Source organism: Pinus tabuliformis, chromosome X (assembly GCF_031772625.1).
Source record: "Pinus tabuliformis cultivar Carrire ecotype Pingquan chromosome X, CPIR1, whole genome shotgun sequence".
Lineage (NCBI taxonomy): Eukaryota > Viridiplantae > Streptophyta > Pinopsida > Pinales > Pinaceae > Pinus > Pinus tabuliformis.
This window is the reverse complement of record NC_142308.1, coordinates 937775746-937800628: the sequence shown is the minus strand read 5'-3', so window position 1 is coordinate 937800628 and position 24883 is coordinate 937775746. Positions and strand designations below refer to the sequence as shown.

The window sequence follows — 24883 nt, the reverse complement described above, 5'->3', positions numbered from 1 at the left end:
TAATCTTGCAGACAAATTAGTAGCAGGTTTATGGAAGGAGGAAGTTCACTTTTAGTAGCTCGAATATAGTGATTAGCCAATGCATATCAGCTATGGAAATGAGGAGGAAAGTGCAAAATTTTTTGAAGTAAGTGAAGGATCTTTGCCTTTTTGTTTTACTTCATTTCATATCATCAGAGACAATTTTCGTGCAATCAGAAATCAACCGTCGATAAGTTTCGATCTTGACCATCTAGTGGGAAATGAAATCCTTGTTCAAGACTTCCCATATCTAGATTTACAGCCCCCAAACGCCACTGATTTTCAGGTTGTAGATGAATAATTGGAAGCTGAAATACATGATCAAATGATCCAAGATGATTCCGTACCATTATGTTTTGAATCATTTTAGTTTTTGAAGGGAATTTTGCAGCCTATCGAAAATCATGGAATCTCATTGGAACCAATAGAAAATGGGTTGCAACAGTGTTTTCAAGTTTTTCATCCAATAGCTGTTGTGTTGGATGATGTCTACAGTCAAAGTCCTTCTCCATTAGCTAACTGTGAGCCTAAAAAAAGTGTTGATACAAACTTGATACGACAGTTGGTTTCTTTGTCATTTTCAGCAGGAGTTGTGTCACAAAGCTCAGATGAAAGTTTACATTCATGGTATGAGGAGAAGCAAAATAATCCATTGGATGAGCTAAGTCCCAGTGCACATATATTGCAAGACCCTCATGTAGTATTTTTGCAGTCAGATAGAGAATCCATATTATTCAATTTCGGAAAATTTGGATCTGTTTACAAGTTTTCATGGGAGTTTCCATTCAGTAGTTCTCTCTTCTTGCTCATAAACAAGCATTTGCAGGGAATTCAAATAGCAGCCAGAATGCTTACTTGGTTGCATTGGTTGTTTCATTTCACTTGATCAAGTAAGGAATGGATCACTTAGAGTAGGGTGTGATTAATAAGCTCACAGAAGTGAGCATGGTTTAGTCAGTTTCAGAGTTAGTTTGTGTCGTCAAGTCGTCAGTTTTTAGTCATGCATTTCAATTTAAATTTTTGACCGTATTGGCCCACATGGTTAGGCACGTGGTCTACAATGTTCCTGACACCTCCAAGGAGCCACCATCCCCAATAAGGCCGATGTTAGTGTTAGTATTTGCATCCTGCCATCAATGATCAAAAATCCTCTTTTCATATCATTTTAGGGATCCGATTCAGCAATTTTTTATCATTCCACTAGGTCATGCAAAAAATTAGTCATTGATGGTAGTCCTAGTCCAAAAGCATCACTCTTCCCTGAATGTGATTACTTGCTGGCATAGTTTCATATCTTTTTTACTGTACATCATCCATAAAGTTATTTTTATCATGCCATTTGTATCAGTCATGAGGTCATTTTGTCATCTTGAAATTCAGTCCTTCAAGGTCTCATTGGGTCTTTAGGGTTTTTCAAGGTTTCATTAGGTCATTAGGGTTGCCAAGGTTCCATTCCATTGCATAAGACCAGAAAGTAAAGGGTGATCAAATAACATCCCTTCACCATGTGAAGATCATTTGTAAAGAGAAATGCTTATTTCATTATGTAATTTTATGTCTTTCAAATGTAATAATTTCACCATCCCAAGCTGTTAACTCAGTGTTCCAAAGATGCCAGACCATCAAAAGATCAATTTTTCAAAGGAAATAGTCAAGTGAAAGGGTAAAGTTTCAAAGGGTCAAGTGCATGCCAAAGCGAGTTGTTTTTTCCTAAGGGTGTCCAAATCATCATTTTCCACAAGCACTAAACCATAATTTCCTCACCCATTGAGCTAGGGTTGGCTATGGAATAAGACACATGTGAGTATATGAGGCATAATGGAGGTAATTTCAGAATGTATGAGGCCATTCCAACTCATACACATCATGTCTCCATCATTTTTCAATAAGTCATTCCAAGGGACAAATTTGCCACACATAGGGCTTGTTTTTATTCAAACTATGTTCTAGACCAAATAGGGCATAATTTTGAAAACGTGAGAGTGGTTTTTGTCCAAAATAGGCCAGGGAAGAAAAACCTCCTTCACTTTCTACACAAGTGTCATGGTTTTAGAGAAATGTCAAAAATACAGTTGCCTCGGGAGAGTTGATGCACTTTTGGAGTGACCTTGGGAAAATCAATATTTTTCCTACCTAGAGTGACCAAATGAGTTTCTTGAGGAGTCAAATGATAACTAGACATAGATAGCTTTCCAATGAGCCATCCTGAGCTCAATTTTGAGTTGAGGAAAGCCTCCAAAAGTTAACTAGAAAAACACCCTGCATTTTGGCAGCCTCATTTTGTACATTGTGACTAGTCTTGGGAGATTGATCTTTTGACAGGACAAATGAGCTCCAAATTGAAAAATTCAAGATATTCTAGAAGATAGACTTGACAAGATTTCCAACAAGCTATCCCACGTCCAATTTTGACACTGGGAAGGCCTCCAAAAGTTTCCTTCGAAAAGCACTAAGCGTTGAGGAGGTGGCGCTACGTGTCTGGAAAATTTTCTTAGTGTATTTTTACATTGGCGTTGCACGTAGAGCTAGGCATTGCGCATTTGGGAAAAGGTAGTATGAATTGGGAAATAAGCCACCAAATCATCCATAACACCAAAAATTTCACCAAATTCTCTTTTATTTCCTCTTTTACAAGTAAGTTGCCGTTCTCCACTTTATTTTTAGCTTGCACAATGAAATTTATAGACATTTTCTTCACACTTAAAATCATACCCTAGTTTCTTCTACAAAACCGTAACTGCTTTGTTTCCCATCACCCATCACTAGAACTAAAACCCCTCTTTCCATCATTACCCGTCCCCTCATCCATATCCCCTCATTATATCCCTCATCCTAAAAACCCTTTTCCTCACTCTCATAATTCATATTTTGTCTAAATCTACCCTAAACACATCCCTACAATCCTAAAGATTCCCACTCATTCCCTTCAACCCTGTCTAAAGATGTGCAACCAGAAAACCTTGCAAACATAGAAAAAGAATACTATGACTATGAGGAGGAAAGAGACTTTGATCTAGCAAAGCATGATGAGTTTAAGTAGCATGATACTTAGACCATTGATTTAAAGACTCATGATCAAGAAACCATCAAAGACATCATCATACAGGAAATGGAAGCTCAAGTGCAAGCTTTGGTAGACAATTTGGAGAGGGCTAAATATGTCATCACATATTTGGATCAACTTTTAGAGTTAGTCCTTTGGCCTTCCTTCAGTGATCAAAATGGGCCTCTTACTATGTTTGGTTTTGTTAGATGTTTTGCACATGATATTCAGTGCAAAACATGTCATAATTGTGTCCATCAGAAGCAGCTTAGAAAAATCTTTCCAATAGTATATCACACTCCAAAAACCGGCTCCCAGATCAGAAGATATGGTCAAATGAAGATTGTTGCTCGTTTGATGGGACGACTACTATCCCAACCAACTGTTGCTTAAATTGGGCAGCAACAAAGTACTTGTCTACAGTGATAACATCTCGCCTAGAAATTCTTTTGAAACTATATACAAAAGGGCTTGCAATGAAAATAATATGATCAGGGTTGCTTTAGTGTTGTAGGGTTACTAGTGGATGAGAATTATGTCAATTTCATGAAAGTAATTATGACAATTGCACAACATTTGAATGTTTATCAATCCTAAAGACTATCATAAACATTTTTTTTATTATCTCATCAAGAAATAATGAGTCTCATGGATGGATTGTGATAGAGGAGAGAACATAGCATTTAAGGTCTATTTCCATGCTGCTAATCCTCATCTCAACATATGGCGTAGAGGTTTACAGCTGCTGGTCTCATGGTTCTAGAAAGAAATACTTGGAGATTCATAGGACATTTCAGCTGGGAAAGCATTTCTCTTTATCCCAAGATTAAGTGTGTCTTTGCCTCATTTACGAAGTGTGTCTTTAAAGCTTCAGGTCATATCATGAAAATTTCAAGGGCAAGCCAATGTTGAAACGACTGTGGAGTGCCTTTGACCACTTCTTGTTGGGTAAGACAATCGAAAGGACAGATTCATCTTGTAGTTTTAAGTCAGCTTCTTCATCTGAAGAGGAAGACAATTATCGTGTGGGAGATTTACCTCTCTTCTCTCCAACATTGAGGAGCTCTTCATTAAATATCTCAGAGCAGAAGAAATATTGTTTAGTTGCAAGTAAACAAATGGTGGGCATATTTCTCACTGTGTGGGTTCAGAGCGAATTGAGATATCATGTACACAATTTGAAGGTTTCTTGTGTTGGATGCGGGCTAATGGGTTACCTAGGCAACAAGGGTTGTGTTTCAGTTAGCATGTCTCTATATCAGACAACCTTTTGCTTTATTGGTAGCTACTTGGCCTCTAGGCAGAAAGATGGCGATGAACTCAGAAGGAATTCTGATGTCTTGGAAATCCTCAAGAACACATACTTTCCACGGCTTCACAGTTTTTCTGAAGAAAAATCACCTGAAACTATTCTACAGCACGATAGAGTTATTTGGCTTGGGGATATGAATTATTACATTTCTCTCAGTTATGGTGATACAAAGAAGCTCTTAGAAAAGAATGATTGGGAGGCACTATTGGAGAAAGATCAGGTGAAAAGATGCATTTGTCCTTCTAAGGAAAGTTATGCAGAGAAGGCTATGATGAAGAAAATGCATACAATGCATAAATGGAAGTATTCTTGAAGACCAACCAGCTCCAAATCCCATGCACCCCTGCATCCACAAAACATACAAGTTTAAAAAAAAAAATTCGAAGCCAAGTCAAAATCGAAAGCCAAGACAATTTAAGTGACGCTGCTCATAGCATTGTGGCACTGCGCGTAGCACTATGGCGCTGCGCTCTTGGGTTTAGCGCTGCGCATAGCCCGTGGGTGTGACATCCCTTTACTGCTTATGCTAGATTCTTTGAGGTTTTCTCTCCTAAAAAGGGGGAGCATGTTTTTGTCTCTGCCACTTCAGGAGCTGTTGGCCAGCTTGTTGGGCAGTTTGCAAAGTTGATGGGTTGCTATGTTGTAGGGAGTGCAGGTAATAAACAGAAGGTTGATCTACTGAAACATAAACTGGGTTTTGATGATGCTTTCAACTATAAGGAGGAGCATGACTTGGAGGTGGCTTTAAAAAGGATTTTTCAGATGGGATCGACATCTATTTCGATAATGTTGGTGGTGATATGCTCAATGCAGTGCTGGGGAATATGAAAGTCCATGGCCGCATTGCTGTTTGTGGTATGATTGCTCAAACTAGTGTTCAAAGTGAACAAGGTGATTATAGTTAAAATGAAGTCCTGGTAAGCTCATCGATAGGACAATGAGGTAGAAAAGGCGATCAGGGAAGATGCCATGGATACATTTTCGAAATCTATAGTGTATAGATTTTGCGTATGGAGGTTTTGGAGGAGCTTATTATATGATTAAAGAAGTGCCAGCTAAGAGTTGATTCCCAGTATCTCCAGCATTCGATGAGAATCATGTTCAAAATCCAACATTTCTAGATTTCCAAAAGCATCTAGTGAAAAAGTGGAAATAGTTTGTCAAATGGTTACAAAATCAGCAGGAAGATCTTTAGTTCCATTTTCTGGGGGAACAAGAATAGCAAACTAATCAACTAACTCCAAAATTTGTGCAGGCAGGTGCAAGGTGGCAGTCAAAGGGAAGATTTTGTGGAATTCAACCCTTAAAGGAAGCGAATCTTGACCAAAATTCACTGATTTTGGTTTTCAAAACAACCTTATTTGCCATAGTTCATGAGAGTTTTATTCAATATTGTTTGGTTTATAATATTGTTTTATGATAGGATTTTATTATTAATTTTATTTTTTATTTTTTATTTTATTTCCTTTGTTGAGGAAATCAAAATATATTTGTAATTTAGTATATATAGGATTATTTTTAAAAGATAGAGGTTCGATTTTTGCAGCAGAGAGAGGCTACTTGGGACTGTGTAAAGTTTTCTTGAATATCATTTTAATAAAGCAGTTTTTGCCCTTTAGACCTAGGATCCATCAAGGTGTTTAGTGCTCAATATGTTTTTCCTGTAATTCACTTACATATTTTGTTTCCTCTACCTTGTTACAACATTATCTAAGAGATGTGTTAGGAATTCATCTACACACGATGCTCCTTTCATGATGATTTGGTTGTTAAATGTAGTGGTTGCCTTTGCAGAATCCATCCTCTGTTAGAAGCTCTGTTGAGAAACCCTGTGTTTCTCGTTCGTCTAAAGCTACTGCTACAGATCCATCCCCTATTTGATGCCTGAAGGGCAACGAGCTTTCTCCCCTATTCTTCTCACATTTGCAATCCTTTATCTGGCTGAACATTGAACTTACTTTGCCCCAAGTTTGTCGGTAGAAATTGGCAACAACTCCATAGCCCAATGGTCCTTTCTCTTGTTGTTTTCGACCCAAAAAACCTTTCAAAAAAATCCCTGCACTCCATAGCTAGCCTAAGAATCAGTTATCACAGCCACATTTTGTTAGCAAAGAGAGAGCCCTCTTTGGTCTAGCAGGGCTAGATGCCAAATCAAAATCTTGGTCTGTGGTTACCTTAGAATTACCTATTCTCAGCCTCGAGGTTCATTATGAGTGCTAACACTAAACAGCCTACAAGAAGACCCTACTGTTCAAAGGTTGTAAACAAAGGCGTGAGAGCTGCAGCAGCACTGCGATGAGGTAAAAGGGATAGTGCATACTGTTGCCCTCACACAGAGACTCACGAAGCTGTAGGGGGCCAAGGCATTGAAGGAGCAGGTAGATGTAGCTCAACACAAAGAGGTAGAGTTGAAGGTGCACTTGAAGCCTTGGTTGGACGAGGCCTACTCGATCATGGCCTCCATTGAAGGCAAGCTGGCTAGTCTGTAGGAGACTCAACAAAAGCTTCAGGCTGACAGTGCAGGGCCAGGAATGGAGCAGTTGGTCGAGGAAATAAAGTAGGCAGTCGCGCAGTGCACTGCCAAGGTAACAGTCATACAGGTCAAGCTGGGGGGTTTTCACACCAAGATCTCCGCGCTTGCAGTGTGACTCGAGGGTGAGTCACCATGTTTATGTTGGTGGCCTATTGGCAACAAGTTCCCCCAAGAGGCAGTTTTGGGGCTAAAAGCCCATGTTTTTAGGTAGAAGGCCCAAATTTTGTAATAAATATGTAAAGTCGCTGCATTTTGTGGTCGTAGAGTGCGAAGATGTCAAAGGGTTGTCCACCCTTGTTTTGTAAAGTCTCATGTCGGCTCTAAAGATCTACCCATGGTCTGCAGACTATGGGATTGTATAAAAAGGGAGTCTTAGAAGAGTTTAAAGGAGATAGTAGTAGTAAGAAGAGTTTTGAGTAAGAAGTTATAAGTGTTCTAGGGTCTTAGCATAGGTAGAGGCTCTGCAGCTGAGTGTGCATAGGCCTAGGGTGGAAGTCAGCAAATGAGTGCATGAACCTCTGCAACTATGTGCGTAGGGTGGATAGAGTCTGTAATGAACTTGAGATATCAATAAAGAGAAGTATTTTGAAAATCATTGTGTATTTTGTCTCTTTTTAATGCATTTGATTATATCATGATATGATTTGGGTTTACATTATAATTCTTATTTAATGCGCAAATGTATTCGATTATATCTATTAATTGAATGCGAGCAAGAATATGGGATTACGTGAAGATAACTATAAATGCATGGTAGATTAGGTAACTTGGGAACTTATGCAGTAATGTAGCCATAGAGGCATGTAAGTGTCTGGACCTCAGGCTAGGGCTACGCGCAGATCAGTTGGGTACCTTCGAGGAGGTACTGAAGGATGGAAGAGAAGGAGCATCAATAATCCCTAAAAGCTTATTGATCTGCATGAAGGCAGGATCAGGAAGTATAGATTGACATCACAACCATCTCAGGGTGCAAAAACTTGGTTCTTTCATCCCCCCATACTACTTCGGGTGAGACTTCGATCTGCATTCCACAGGCTAATGCCGAAAGGGCCAATAGTGTAGGGATTTGCTTGGCTGACTAATGGTGAACCTGGGTTAGGGCCCATCAAGCTAATAGTAGCACAAATCATAATCACTAGTGCCACACAAATACCTGAAAACCCGCTTCACTGATATCCAATGTTCCTTCCCTGGTTTTGACATAAACCTACTCAATAATCCCACTGCATGTACATTTTTTGGTATAGTATAGACCATTGCATACATCAGGTTACCAACTGAACTTGCATTGGAACATGAGACATGTCTTCTTCCTCTTCTTGTGTGTTGGGACACTATTCAACATATAACTTTACACCTACAGGAATATTAACCTTCACCAATTTACTATCTTGCATATCAAACCTCTACAATATTCTCTTGACATACTTCCTTTGGTTTAACCAAAGCTTCCTCTTTGCCCAATCTCGTTTAATTTCCATGCCCAAAATATATGTTGCAGGACCATTATCTTTCATGTCAAATTAAGAGGACAATTGGGTCTTCAAATCCTGTACATTTTCTTTGTCATTTCCAACTAGAAACATATCATCCACATACAAGACAAAATAAATAAAATGGTCGTAAATTAATTTAAAATACACACAGTTATCTTATTTGCTTTTGGTGAAGCCAAGTCCCTATATATATGTATCAAATTTTTGATACCACATCCTTGGTGACTATTTTGACCCATACAGAGACTTTTTAAACTTGCATATCGGTTCTTTGTTACCCTTCACCGCAAAGCCTTCAGGTTGCTTCATGTAGATCTCTTATTCCAGATCCCCCTGAAGAAATTTTGTCTTCACATCCATTTGTTCTACCTAAAAATAAAAAGCAGCAACAACAAATAAAAGTAATCTAATAGAAGCTACCTTGGAAACAAGAGATAAAATATCACCAAAATCAATTCCCAACACCTGGGAATAAACTTTTGCTACCAACCGAGCTTTGTATTTCTCCACCTTGCCTTCTTCATTCATCTTCTTCTTAAACACACATTTGTTTCCAATGGGTTTCCTTCAAGCCGAAAACTCCACTAGATCCCAAGCCTCATTTTTGTGAAAATATTCCATTTCATCAACCATGGCCTCTTTACAGAGTTTTCCATCCTCTGAATCTACTTCTTCCCTCACATCTCTGGGATCATCATCAGTAATAGATAAAGAAACATTTGAACAGAAAGTAGATGGACTATACCTTTCTAGCTACCTTCTTTCTTGAACTGATCTTCTCACAGCTGGAGTTTGTGGATCTTCATCTTCTGATTCCTATTTTGTTGTATAGTCTGATTCTTCCTCCTTTAGCTCAAACTCTATCTTATCAGGTTCCTTTGGTAGGAATTCATGTTTAATAACATATTTCACCTCTCTAAACATCACGTCTTTACTGTACACAACCTTCCTTGTTTCTAGCTTCCAAAGCTTATAACCTTTTAAACCATCCTTATACACAATAAAGATGCACCTTTCATATTTACTATCCAACTTTTTCCTTTTCTCCTTTGGAACATGTACATAGGAATCACATCGAAATACCCTCAGATGTGAAAGAGAAGGGTTATTACTAGTCCATACCTCTAGTGGATTCTTATCGTCCAATGCTGATGAAGGTGATCTGTTGACTAGGTAACACGGAGTCTCCACTGCCTCTACCCAGAATTCCTGTACTAACTCGGTACCACTAAGCATGCTTCTTTCCTTTTCCATCAATGTAGTGTTCATTGTTTCTACAAATCCATTTTGTTGAGGTGTGTATGGAGTAGTATTCTATCATGCTATACCACACTTCTTACAAAAATATTAAAATTCCTTCATGCAAAACTCTCCACAATTTTCTGTCCTCAACACCTTTATCTTATTTTCTGTCTGGTTTTCCACTGGAGCCTTAAATTATTTAAACCTATCATACTTTATATTTATTCCTAAGGAAATATATCCATTTATTCCTTGAGAAGTTATCTATAAATGATACATAGTACACAGAATTACCCATTGATGGAACTGACATAGGTCCAGACACATCACTGCACACAAGCTTTAGTATTTGTTATGCCCTCTTAGCACCAGAGGGGAAACTCACCCGATTCTGCTTCCCATATACAAAATTTTCACAGAAATCAAAATCCAGAGAGAAATTAGAGATACCTTCTACCATAAAATTACCATGAAGTATTCAAAGGCCCTTCTCTCCAATATGTCTAAGCCTTTGGTTCCATAGCATGGTATTTTCTCCAGAGACCACTAGATTTTATGCTCCTATTTCAGGAACCACAAAACTGTTGCACCCATCAATAACAGTGCTACCATGAAGCTTGTACAGAGTTCCAATCCGAACTCCCTGCATCAATACCAGTTCCCCCTGAACCATCAGTTATATTTTTCCGAACACTATGTTTACACTTGCATCATCTAGCTTTCTTACAAAAATCAAATTTCTGGCCAATGCAGGAATATGGAGAGCATCCAAAAGTGTTCTAATCCTTCTACCTTAAAAATTCAACTTGCATTTTCCATGAACAACGATTCTAGCCTTCCTATCATCCCCTAAGAAGACATCACTGCCATCATATTTCTCATACTCGCAGAACTAATCTCTATGGGGAGCAAAGTGAAAGAATGCACCTAAGTCAATCAACCATGTCTCATGATCTACCTGTGTACTTGAAAAAGAAGCCAAGTACACATCCCAACATTCATCTGAGGTGGTTTTTGCCTCTGAAAAAGGAGCATCATCAGATTCCTTTCCTTTCTCAAGAGATTTATATTTACAGTCCATTTTGAAGTGCCCTTCCTTTCCGCATTTCCAGCAAACCTTTATAGGTTTTTCTGAAGATTTATATCTCCCTCTAGATTTAGATCTCCCACTCGAGGACTTATTTTTGTTTTTGTTATGGGACTGTCCTCATATCGACAAGGCATCACCATTCTGGCCCTCCATATTTTCCATCTCATCTCCTCTGACAACTAGGATGTGACTATTTCATCAAACTGCAAGGTAATTACATTGCTACCTATTGCAAAAACTAGACTATCCCACGAATCTGTTAGAGAACACAACAAACTGATGCAATTATCTTCATCTAAAATTTTAATATCAAGAAATAATAACTGGCTTACCACAATATTAAAGGTGTTCACATGCTCTATCACTGAGTCTCCTTATTTCTTCCTCAAGTTATACAACCTTTTCTATAGGAACAGTTTATTCACGAGAGACACAAAGTCCCTAACTTGTCCCACAAAGACTTCATTGAAGCTTCCCCTGATACATTTAGCAATACTGAATCTGAGACACACAAACGTATTGTGCTCTTTGCCTTCTGATCCAACTTCGCCCAATCTTCAACTGACATTGTTGTTGGTTTAGTACCCAGATCTACCATGATCCACTGATCTTTATCCACCAGCAGATCCTCCATCTTGATTTTTCACAACTCAAAACTATGACCATTAAATTTATCGATCTCTATCTTTCCATTGCTCACCATCTTCTTTCACCACAAGAATCGATCTCATAGATATCCCATTGAACAGGGTCTACCACATGCCCGAGCAAAACCCCTTAGCAGCAAAGGCGTCCCCTTGAAGCCAAAATAACTATGATACCAATTATAGGTTTTAACCCCATACAAAAATTACCTGCATATGAATTCTAAAAAACAGAAAATAAACAATGGCGAGAGCATAAAACATAAAAAAAATATACACAGAGATTTTCTCCTGGATCCAAAAATTGGGACTACCAGATTGACTTTTCATTATATTCCTTTCAATGTTACAATACATATTTATACATGCTGAAGAAGTTGTCAACCCCAATGCATTAACTCTGGATTAGAACATAATCGTAGTTCCCTTGATCGTATCTACAAAATACCATGGACAGAAAACTATCAAGCCCAAAACCATGTGCAAAATCTATGCAAAAAACCATAGGTAGGTCCACCCACCTAATATAGGGTCTAATGTTTTTTTGCTCGAGGCAACCTCATGCAAGGGGGCTATCGCCCCCTACATACCCCCCACATGTGGGGTAGTCATGGAAAGAATATAACACACACCCAACACTTGGTTTGTAGATATTGCTAATTATCTGGCTACAGGGAAGTTACCATCATACTTGTCTCATAAAGAGAAAAAAGAAGGTTATTCAAACTAGTGCAAGCTATTCATGGATAAGTGAAGAATATCACAAGATAGGACCTGACCTAATCATTCAAAGACATGTTAAAGAAAATGAAGTACCATAAATATTGAAGGCTTGTCATGATGAACCATGCGGAGGACATTTCACTGATAAAAGAACTGCTTATAAAATCCTTCTCTTAGGATATTATTGGCCTTCTCTTTTTAAGGATGCCAAGGAATATGTTAAGAGATGTGACAGTTGTCAGAGAATAGGAAAACATGTTCCTTCAGATGAAATGCATTTATAGCCTCAGGTACTTACTGAACCTTTTGAAAAATGGGCTCTAGATTTTGTTGGTCCAATCAATCCGCCATCAAGACAAAAAATGTGTATCATTGTTTGTATAGATTATGTCACAAAATGGGTAGAAGCTAAAGAACTTTCTTCTTCTACTGAAAATGTTGTAGTTTCATTTCTTTTTGAGGATATCTTCACTCATTTTGGTGTCCCAAGAAAAATTATGACAGATCAAGGCACTCAATTCACATCCAAGCTGGTACAAAAGATAATGGAGGAATACGAAATGAAACACAGAAGGTCAACTCCATATAATCCACAAGACAATAGACAAGTTGAATCTACCAACAAAGTAATTGAAGAAATTCTTACCAAAAATGTGCATTTGCATAGAAGGGATTTGGCAGAAAAGCTTCCAGAAGCTTTTTGGGCATATCGTACCACATGGAGAAATAAAAATGGACACACTCCTTGTGAAATTGTTTATGGAAAACAAGGCTTGTTTCCTATTGATTTCCAAATAAAGACTTTTAAAACAACAATCAAATTGGGTCTTGATTTATCAGAAGCTCAAAGACAAATAATGGAACAATTGAATGAACTTGATGTGATGTGACATGATACTATTCAAAGAACCAATATAGTTCAGCAACAAAGATCTAGGTGGCATGATAAGTTTATCAAAGAAATAAAGTTTTAGCCTGGTGATTGGGCATTGCTTTCTGATTCAAAATTTAAATATTTTGAAGGAAAATTTCAAACTCATTGGCTTGGTCCATGTCATATTGAAACTGCCTTTGATAATGGAGTAGTCAGAATCAGAAATATTGATGAAGAGAAGGTGACCTTCCTTGTAAATGGTCATATATTATGAATATATCATAAACCATTAACAAGGGAGGAATTCATAAGAAATCTGCAAGACAATCTTAATTTGAATTTGGTCAAGACTCTTCTTCCCCTCCAACTTAGTCTTTTATTTTCTTTTTTCACAAAGTAAAAAATATAAAAATAAATAAAAAGGAATATATATATATATATATATATATATATATATATATATATATATATATATATATATAGATATAGATATAGATATAGATATAGATATAGATATAGATATAGATATAGATATAGATATATATATATATATATATATATATATATATATATATATATATATATATATATATATATATATATATATATATGAAAACCAACATTGTTGGCATGTTTATACAGAAAATCCAAGTTGAAAACCAAGAGTTCTTGTTAGCTTAGATTTATTTTCCCTATTCTAATCCCATTTTCTTTTTATTCCTCTTTTTATCCTTTAAAATAATGCAACTACGAAATTGTCAACAATCTGCAGCTCTAAAAGAATTAAGCGGCTAAATTAATAGATTGTGACCAAAGAAAATGAAAATGATGATAAAAGTAAAATCCAATAAAGATTGCAGCTAAATAAACTAGACAACCTACAAAAGAAAATTCAAATGTAGTAAGATAAAGGAGAAAAGGTATTTAAATATTGATTTATATAATAAAGGTAAAACATTTGAATTATTAAATAAAAAGATGAGTAACCATTGCTACTACCATATTGAATAATGATTACCTTAATTATTTTCACACAACTTTGGTTTAATGAAAATATCAATGTCTTGTCAACCAAGTCGAGGTTTAACCGTGATATAATTCAAAAATCGCCCTCACTTTTCCATTCATTATTCCCCTACATGTCGAACACTTCCATTTCACTCAACCCTATTTTCGCACTGAGACCACTCTCGCCTAAACTCTATTTTCCTAACTTGTTTCAAACCCAAATTCCTTCCCATTCCTTAAACCTGTCATAAGAGCGATTGTGGGTTAGACTTCCTCTGCCATGGGGGTATCAATTTGGGTATCTATTTACAAGGTTGAAAGAATAACAAGTACATAATCATCTTATATTTCATAAATGTCATTTGTCTTTATTATTTAACTCAATATGTATTTGAACAACCGAATTACAACAATTTTGTAGCTGATGAATGTTTATGCAACTAAGTCCAAGTTCAATACGTTGCAGAGCCTCAGCCAAGAAACTGTTGGAAATAATACTAAGAGGGGGGGTGAATTAGTACTATTTAATCAATAAAAATTTTTCATTTCCATATTCAGATTCATATATGCTACTTCCACAACAATGATTAATGCAACCAGTGTATATCCAGTATACTTATGATTCAGTTAGTTGATCCTTAATGAGTGCATTAGAACATTATTAACCATATGAATAGTAAACTGAAGCAGTAAAACAGAACAGATCATCACACACAAGAAGCACACATGAACACCATGATATAAGGTGGAAACCCAATGTGGGTGAAAACCACCTGCTGCAAGTCGTCTCTATCTTATTTTAATAAGAAACTTCCTTTTACAATATTTTGTACTGGTGCAGACTTATACCAGTACACAGGCTTCTACCTGCAGAAGGCTACAACCTTCTCTCTCTTTCTCCAGACTCTCCTGGAAGGGAGCTACAACCCCCTTAGCTCTTGTACTAGCTGATCCATTTACTAGTACGCAGGCTGCAACCTGCTGACATGCTCCAAAGTTTTCCAACTGCTACTGGAAGGGAGCTACCACCCCCTTAGCTTTTGTACTAGCTAAGATACTAGTACATAGGCGCCAGCCTACAATCGTCTTTCCTCCGGGTACCACGTTTCATACATTTTCAGACTGGATACTCATGGAACACAACATCATAATCTAAAAGGCAATGTTTCATCCAATTTTCATACTAGACCCATCAATATCATTGAAGCACACAATCAATCAATACTAGCATCATCAATCTCTGAATCACCCAATACTGAGTCAACACTTTCACCACAACCAACCTGCATACAGATCTGCAAATATTTCCTTATAACTCTGCAGTTGTTCCATACATCGGTCATACCCAAATCATACCATTCATATAATGAACATACATCAATAATTCAGATCTAGGCTATCAAACCGTTCATCATTATGAGTGTATCCTTGGTTCAGATCAAACAAAGCATCATGAACATCAATCAAATATCAAATAGATCTGCAATCAACCAATCTTCCTTGTACAAAAATAAATCAATAATTTCTCAACCCGCAGCAACCGGACACTAACTCAGAACCCTGAACACAGCAATAATAGACAAAAGCAGCCAAAAAATATTAGAAGAAAAGTCCACAACTTCACCAATAGAAACCTGCGACACCGCACCTGCTCCTGCGGTTTGCCTGCGTACCACCGCACCTGCTCCTGTGGCTTGCCTGCGCACCACCGCAATTGCTCCTGCGGCTTTCCTGCGCAACTCCGCACCTGATCTTGCTTCTCTCTTGCGCACCTATGCACCTGCGCCTGTCTCTGGCCTGCGCATCTCTGCACCTGCACTGTGTCATTCCTGCAGACCTTCGAGTATAAATGATTTATCAGTTTTCAATTGTCACCTAGACTTCCAGAATTACAGATCTGATCATGCGCCCAAGAGATCTCGACCCATCAGTAGATCTGACTTGTAATACTTAGGTTTCTCCTTGATTCAGGTCTAGCTATATCTCACCAATCGATCACCACTATTTCAGATCTTATGCTACTTAAGATATTCCACACATCAGTGTCTCCAGCCAAATGATCTCCTTTCCTTTATATAGGTTAGGCCTTACTCAAACCATGGACCAAAACCATTGAGAAACAATACCAAGGATCCAATACTTGGGTTCAACTCTTTTGGATGCAATACCATGGACCAAAACCATAGGATCAAAAACTGTCAGACTAATACCATGGACCAACCATAAGATTTCCCACATGCGTGCGCTTTTCTCTGCATGAAAGTGCGTGTACTTTAGGACCGCACCTTTTGTTCAGAACACCTGTGAACATGTCCGCACCTTTTGAACGGCCCACCTATGGACCCAACCTAAGGCTGCATCTTTGTGAAGAGGAACCTGCGGGCCTTTCATTTTCTACATTCTTTGTAGTCTGATCATCAACTTTTTGCTACTGCCCTGCTGCACTATGATCTGTCATCTGTGTGAGTTGCCATACTATTGCCATACTGTGAACTATCATCATAATAAGTTGCCATATTGTACATTACATCTGAACTGAATGCTTTGAGCTGCCTTGCATCCCATGAATTCTGTCACATCTGATCTCACTTCTGTAGATTCATCTAGTTATATATAAGTGAGATGTTCTGCTACAAGAGGGTTGCCATCAAGTACAATACATGCATCATAATGCCAACAATCTCCCCCTTTGGACTTGATGGCAAAGCTAACTTGCCATATTGAGAACTTGTTATCTGATTCCTTTGATTTGTTCTGCATCCCATGTATTATGTCACATCTGATATCTCTTCTATAGATTCATCTAGTTATGTATAAGTGAGTTGTTATTCTACGAGAGGGTTTCCATCAAGTACAACACATGCATCATAATGCCAACAATCTCCCCCTTTGGACTTGATGGCAACAACACCAAATCACTCTCCCCCTTTGACATCAAGGGCAAAGGGCGGAACAAGATATTCCCTTTCCATGGTAAACATTCTATTGACCATACTCCCCCTGAGTACCTGTTGAAACCTCTGAATGAGCTCCCCCTTTGTATATGCCAAGGTGTACCAATCTGTCCATGCTACTTTTGAGTACATGCTAAAATCTCTTGTTCTGTTGAAGAGTGTTGTTCATGCTCCCCCTAGCTATAAGCAAAGTCTACAAAAAGATGTTCTATAAGAAAGAACATGACTCCATACATCATAAGTGACCTTCCTATCGACAAAGACTCATACATCCATCTCCCGTCAAAATGGGGATATACCAAACTTGACTCATCCACCTAACCAAGTGGGGATACATGATAACACAAGAGTATAACATCATTCATCCCAGGCATAGTGGGGAAACCAAAATAGGTCGTTACATGACCTTGATAATACAAGAAATACACGACTGAAATATTTCATCATCCTTCCTATGCATAGTGGAGGTACAAATGACCAGAAGAGATCTCATCAAATGACTACAATAGATAGAGACACAATATTACATTATGATTCTTGATATGACCTTTTCATCGAATGTTATTCATGACATTTATAACAGAGACCACACATCTAAATAAGACCATGATAGTCATTAGCAATTATCATACATAGTGTATGATTTGCTCTATAAGCATCTGTCAACAGCATCCAGACCAGAAACCTGTATACGTCCATTAGTGTAGATAGCGTCAACCTGTGACAAGATATGCCATCATCAACTTCATCTAGAATCATTCACATTATATCATATGTGAAAAATACCACAGCCATCTCATCAACATCAAGATCTGCATGATCTTGGGAATATCTACATCAATCAACATATGTAAGTATCAACCTATCATTATATCATCATGACTCCAACAATGCGACATGAATAATCATTCATGTATTCAGCACTATGTATCTTGAGCTTAAGATCATGATTTCTTGATATCATCAACAGCAACAATCCTCTTCCACATGAGCTCTAAGAACTATAGGAATCCTGCATCATAACTATATTATAGCAGCATATGAGTGACTCATCATCAAGCAATGAAGATGTGTATTCAAGCTTTGTACTTCTCCTTATCCTTATGAAGATCACCATGTAAACACCATATATGTATCATCAGAGAATCAACCATAAATCTAATCAACTATGTAACCCCAAGAATCATATGACAACAATATATAAGCATCATCACCAAGGACCATAATGCCAACAATGCATTATTAAAAGCATAAACTCCCCCTAAACTTGTGCCATCTGTTTACTGTCAGATCTTGAACATTCATATATCAGCAAGAATTATTAAGACATCATCATCATCAAGTTAGGTGCAAAAACACTTCTAAACATCTTACAAGTGTCAAGACATTTCCACACATCATCAGCAAATTGTAACCATTATCAAACAGAGCAAATAATAAACTGAATCATATCAGACTCTGCTAACATATACACGACTATGTAGTGACTAACTCGTGTATATACGCGTCTTCCCTTTATCAAACTTGCGTATGAGATTTAGGACACTAAAGTTTTACACTTTCAGCTCCCTCTGAGTCTATATATTGTGTTGTACCACATCTTTCTGTCTGTACTTCCTTCTTCTTCCATATCTTCAAGTGTGATGATGTTTTCTTCTTTTGGTATGGTGTCCATACTTTGTTCCTGCATTCCTTAGCTATATGTCCAAGCTTGTTACATGCATAACATCTTACATGTCTCATATTCCTTCTATAGCAATCAACAGCTCTGTGACCAAACATATTGCAAGCAAAGCAATATCCATTAAAGTACCTGGAATGTGATGATCTTCCTGCATGATGACCTTGACCCATTCTGCATCTAGATGCAACATGTCCAAGATTATGACATACATAGCATTCAACCTTATTCATAGGAGGAGTAAAAGATTTTCTTTGAAGAATTTCTTTCCTTGGTTGATGATGAGATTGACCATTCATCTCCTTGTTGAGCATTTCAGATTTTGCATTAGAGTCCCTTGTCTTACTAGATTCACCTTTAACAGATTCATGAAAACCAAGACCAGCTTTGATAGTAGGAGACCTTTGACTACTAAGAATATCATCCAAAACCTTAGTACTATCTTGAAATCGTAAGAGCTTATCTTTTTCTTCTAGCTTATCTTTTAGCATATTTACCTCAACCTGATGTTGCTCTTCCTTTTCAAGATACCGCTTCTTCATGTTTTATTTAGCTTTTCTTCCTTCTTCCAACTGATGTCTTAGATTGAGAACTTCATTTTCTTGTTTTTCATGAGCTTGGAGAAGTTCGTTATTCTACTTCTTTGATTCTTCAAGATCTTCCTTTAGTGAGACGATCATAGCTTCAAGACTTTCATAGTAACTGGATCTATCTCTGAGTTTCTTGATTGTTATGCTCTTCTCATTGACTTCATCTCTTAGTGATGTTACTTCATCCTGCAACTTTTGATATTTGTCCTTGAATAACTTCCTTACCTTGTTTCCTTCCTCTAGTTGATCTTTTAGTTTGGTAGCTTCTTCTTGAAGGCACATTCCCTTTTGTTCAATAGATCTTGTTGATCTCTAATTTTGTCTGTAAGCCTTTTAAATTCTACCTCTATTTGATATCTTTCTTGCTTACCCATAAGAGCAAATTCAGTTGTTTCGCTATCACTTTCAACTTTTCCAAATGGATAGATACATGTATCACCAGAGGATAACAAATTCATACCTGATAGATCATTTGGTTGTTCATCTTCATCATAAAGTGATTCTAAATCTGAAGTGCTTCTTCCACATATTCCCCAATCGATACTCCCATTGTCATAGTTCTTCTGAGATGTCTTCTTCTTCTTAGGTGCTTTCGTCTTAAGCTTCTTTCCCATTGTTCTATGGATCTCCTTCAAGTGATCAAGCTTCTACCAAAGGACCTGCTCTGATACCAATTGTTGGAAATAATACAGAGAGGGGGGATGAATCAATATTATTTAATCAATAAAACTTTTTCATTTCCATATTCAGATTCATATACGCTACTTCCACAACAATGATTAATGCAACCAGTGTATATCCAGTATACTTATGATTCAGTTAGTTGATCCTTAATGAGTGCATTAGAACATTATTAACCGTATGAATAGTAAACTGAAGTAGAAAAAATAGAACGGATCATCACACACAAGAAGCACACATGAACACCATGATATAAGGTGGAAACCCAATGTGGGTGAAAACCACCTACTGCAAGTCGTCTCTATCTTCTTTTAATAAGAAACTTCCTTTTACAATATTTTGTACTGGTGTAGACTTATACCAGTACACAGGCTTCTACCTGTAGAAGGCTACAACCTTCTCTCTCTTTCTCCAGACTCTCCTGGAAGGGAGCTACAACCCCCTTAGCTCTTGTACTAGCTGATCCATTTACTAGTACGCAGGCTGCAACCTACTGACATGCTCCAAAGTTTTCCAACTGCTACTGGAAGGGAGCTACCACCCCCTTAGCTTTTGTACTAGCTAAGATACTAGTACGTAGGCACCAGCCTACAATCTTCTCTCCTCCGGGTACCACGTTTCATACATTTTCAGACTGGATACTCATGGAACACAACATCATAATCTGAAAGGCCACATTTCATCCAATTTTCATACTAGACCCATCAATATTATTGAAGCACACAATCAATCAATACTAGCATCATCAACCTCTGAATCACCCAATACTGAGTCAACAATTTCACCACAACAAACTTGCATATAGATCTGCAAATATTTCCTTATAACTCTGCAGCTGTTCCATACATCGGTCATACCCAAATCATACCATTCATATAATGAACATACATCAATAATTCAGATCTAGGCTATCAAACCGTTCATCCTTATGAGTGTATCCTTGTTTCAGATCAAGCAAAGCATCATGAACATCAATCAAATATCAAATAGATATGCAATCAACCAATCTTCCTTGTACAAAATTGAATCAATAATTTCTCAACCCACAGCAACCGGACACTAACTCAGAACCCTAAACACAACAGTAATAGACAAAAGCAGCTAAAACATATTAGAAGAAACGTCCACAACTTCACCAATAGAAACCTGCGGCACCGCACCTGCTCCTGCGGCTTGCCTACGTACCACCGCACCTGCTCCTGTAGCTTGCCTGCGTACCACCACACATGCTCCTAAGGTTTGCATGCACACCACCGCAACTGCTCTTGCGGCTTGCCTGCACACCTCCGCACCTGATCCTGCGGCTCGCCTGCGCACCTACGCACCTGCGCCTGTCTCTGGCCTGCGCACCTCTGCACCTACGCTGTGTCACGCCTGCAGACCTTCGGGTATAAACAATTTATCAGTTTTCAATTGTAACCCAGACTTCCAGATTTACAGATCTGATCACGTGCCCAAGAGATCTCGACCCATCAGTAGATCCGACTTGTAATACTTAGGTTTCTCCTTGATTCAGGTCTAGCTATATCTCACCAATCGATCACCACTATTTCAGATCTTATGCTACTTAAGATATTCCATGCATCAGTGTCTCAAGCCAAATGATCTCCTTTCCTTTATATAGGTTAGGCCTTACTCAAACCATGGACCAAAACCATTAAGAAACAATACCAAGGATATAATACTTGGGTTGAACTCTTTTGGATGCAATACCACGGACCAAAACCATAGGATCAAAAACTGTCGGACTAATACCATGGACCAACCATAAGATTTCCCACGTGCGTGCGCTTTTCTCTGCATGAAAGTGCGTGTACTTTAGGACCACACCTTTTGTTCGGAACACCTGCGAACATGTTTGCACCTTTTGAATGGCCCACCTATGAACCCAGCCTAAGGCCGCATCTTTGTGAGTAGGAACCTGCGGGCCTTTCATTTTCTACATTCTTTGTAGTCTGATCATTAACTTTTTGCTACTGCCCTACTGCACTATGATCTGTCATCTGTGTGAGTTTCCATACTGTGAACTATCATCATAATAAGTTTCCATACTGTACATTACATTTGAACTGAATGCTTTGAGCTGCCTTACATCCCATGAATTCTGTCACATCTGATCTCACTTCTGTAGATTCATCTAGTTATATATAAGTGAGATGTTCTGCTGCAAGAGGGTTGCCATCAAGTACAATACAAGCATCATAATGCCAACAATATCCCCCTTTGGACTTGATGGCAAAGCTAACTTGCCATACTGAGAATTTGTTATCTGATTCCTTTGATCTGTTCTGCATCCCATGTATTCTGTCACATCTGATATCTCTTATTTAGATTCATCTAGTTATGTATAAGTGAGTTGTGCTTCTATGAGAGGGTTGCCATCAAGTACAACACATGCATCATAATTCCAACAGAAACAGGGAACATGGGTAGTTGACAATTAGCTGGGACAATGATTTGTTCCTATTTGCGGAAACTGGATCAATGAAGAAGGAACTCTATCGGCTTGGTCAAAGGATAAGTCAACCATCATGGAAGGCGAATCAAGCGAGTGAGATGCAGATTTTTTGCCTCATGATTTGCTTCGTTGATAGAAAATCATAAGCAATATTACGATATCTTATCTCTTCAGTTAATTATAGCCAATGTCAATTATCATAGGCATAAATCTTTGAAAATATTTATTGTGTAAGGGTTTTATAAATATGCCTCTCGACATAGCTAAAGGAGACTTGGATTTTATTTGAAAGCACTCTGTTTTGATATATAAAAACTCTATTTCGATTCCATTCTATTGTGTGATCTCAATGCGTAGATAATTAGATTGTGAAAGCTTGATAGTGCTACATTCTTCTCGTAGGAGGCCCCCCTCGAGATAGTAAGGTCTTCATTAATTAACAATTAATATTTCAGTTTATATTTCTTGTAGATTTCTATCAATTTATTTGAGTAATTGAGTTTTGATTCTTAGATACAAGTTTGAGATTGTTTCTGCTATTCATTTTATTGTTCAAGTGAAGAGAGATTTTATATGCACATGGATAGAGTGTAATCTAAGATATTAGTAGAAGTATAAGCTTTACATTGTAGTGATTTTCAATTATAGAACTAATCCTTCTTTAAGTTAGAACAAATTCATTTGTAACTATGATTTTATTGTAGAAAGTGATTGATTTGAGTACAAGTGTGATTTACATTTAAGCAAGTGTGGTTTTGAGAGTGATTTATATTCAATAAAGTGTGGCTTTGAGATTGATTTAAATTTAAGTAGTTATAGTTTTCAAGAGTGATTTTTTATTTCAGCAAATGTGATTTTAAGAGAAAGAGTGATTTTATATTAAAGAAAGTGTGAGTGTGATCATTATAAAGTAGAATTGATTTAATTTTGTATAATTTAAATAGCTATAGAAGAACATGTGCATTTCGATAACTCAAAATAACTTAGGAATTGAATGAGTGAAAAAGACTCCTGGGACATACAATGCACATGCATTTCATCAGTTTACTAGCCTTGGTTGATAATTCATGTAAGAAATTTAATGTCAATTAAATTACCAAACAAAAGTCATGGCATTGTTTTCAAAAGGATTTTAAAATATTTGCAATGCACAACAAAGTATAGTTTGTGGTATGCTAGAAGCTGAAATTTTAAATTAAAATCCTATAATGATGTTGATTGGGAATGAATCATTAATGACAGGAAGGGAACCTCTAGTGCAACATTATTTCTAGGAGATTACTTAGTGTCTTGGTTTAGCAAGAAACACTAATCCATCGATCTATCCACTGCTAAAGTAGAGTATATTGCAACTTCCACTTACTGCTCAGAAATTCTATAGATGAAGCAAACCTTGAAGGACATTAAGGTAGAGTTTACTGATCCAATTCAAATGATGTGTGACAACACTAGTGCTATCAATATTTCTAAGAATCTTGTCATGCACTCAAAGACCAAGCACATTCCTATCAAGTTTCATTTTAAAAGAGAACAAGTTGTTTCTAATGTTGTTCAACTTGAATATGTGGCCACTAAAGAAAAACTTGCAGACATATTCACTAAGTCACTTGCAAGAGAGCCCTTTGAGTATCTCTAGTAGTAGATAGGAGTTGTGACTCCTCCCAAATGACTCAATTACAATGAGCATTGCTAGGTAATCATATTTAAGGATCAATTCAAGAGTAGGCTATAATGTTTGTTGGGGGGGGGGTGTGTGTGGCGGGCGAACCTTTAGAAGGATCATTTTCCATTTATGACAAAGGGGGAGAAGATTATTAATGCCAAGGGGAAAACAATGATGAATAAAAACATGCTTGGTTTCAAGGGGAGCTTGGCTTGTTGCAATCAATGTCAAAGGGGGAGATTGTTTGATAGTTGGCACTGCATGAATGGTTGGCAGCACTTGGTATGTTGGCATTGATGTCAACTAGACTATCATTAAGGTTAGAGGCAAAAAATGTTGGAATTAATGAGCATGTTGTTCATGGGGGATCCCATGGTTGCTACAATATTTTGTAGAGAATCATCATGGTAGTAGGCTTTGTGGAGAGGCCATAAAAAGATAACTATGATGGTTAGGAAGTCTCAAAATTTAGAGGATATTATCCCTCAAGTGATCAACCCAGTTTCTCGTAAGAGTGGCATAGTTGGAAATTTCTTGGAAAAATATTTCCAATGGTATGTGGAAGTATGCAAATGGCGCTTTGGAACAAAAGTTATGCTTAGTCAAAGTAAGGTTCTTAAAGCCATAAATGCTAGTGCATGGAACCCCGGAAAGCTTGAAAGCCCAGAGGTTTATTTAAAATAGTCACAAGATGGAAATGACTTGGGGTAGTGGGAATAGTGCTCGAAATCCCGTAAGCCATAAGGAATTCATTTAAATAGGTTACAGGCATGTGGGCATATAGGCTCCAAAAAATGATGCTGATAGGTGGAAAGTTGGTGTTAGTGTAAATATTTTGGAGAAATGTACCAACAATACTTCACTTAAGCC

At 37.5% G+C, this 24883-nt stretch overlaps 1 pseudogene; it reads left to right on the top strand.

Annotated features, from left to right (window-relative positions):
- The first annotated feature begins 4272 nt into the window (after positions 1-4272).
- LOC149142778 ((+)-pulegone reductase-like) lies at positions 4273-5281 on the top strand (annotated as a pseudogene).
- The last annotated feature ends 19602 nt before the right edge of the window (positions 5282-24883 follow it).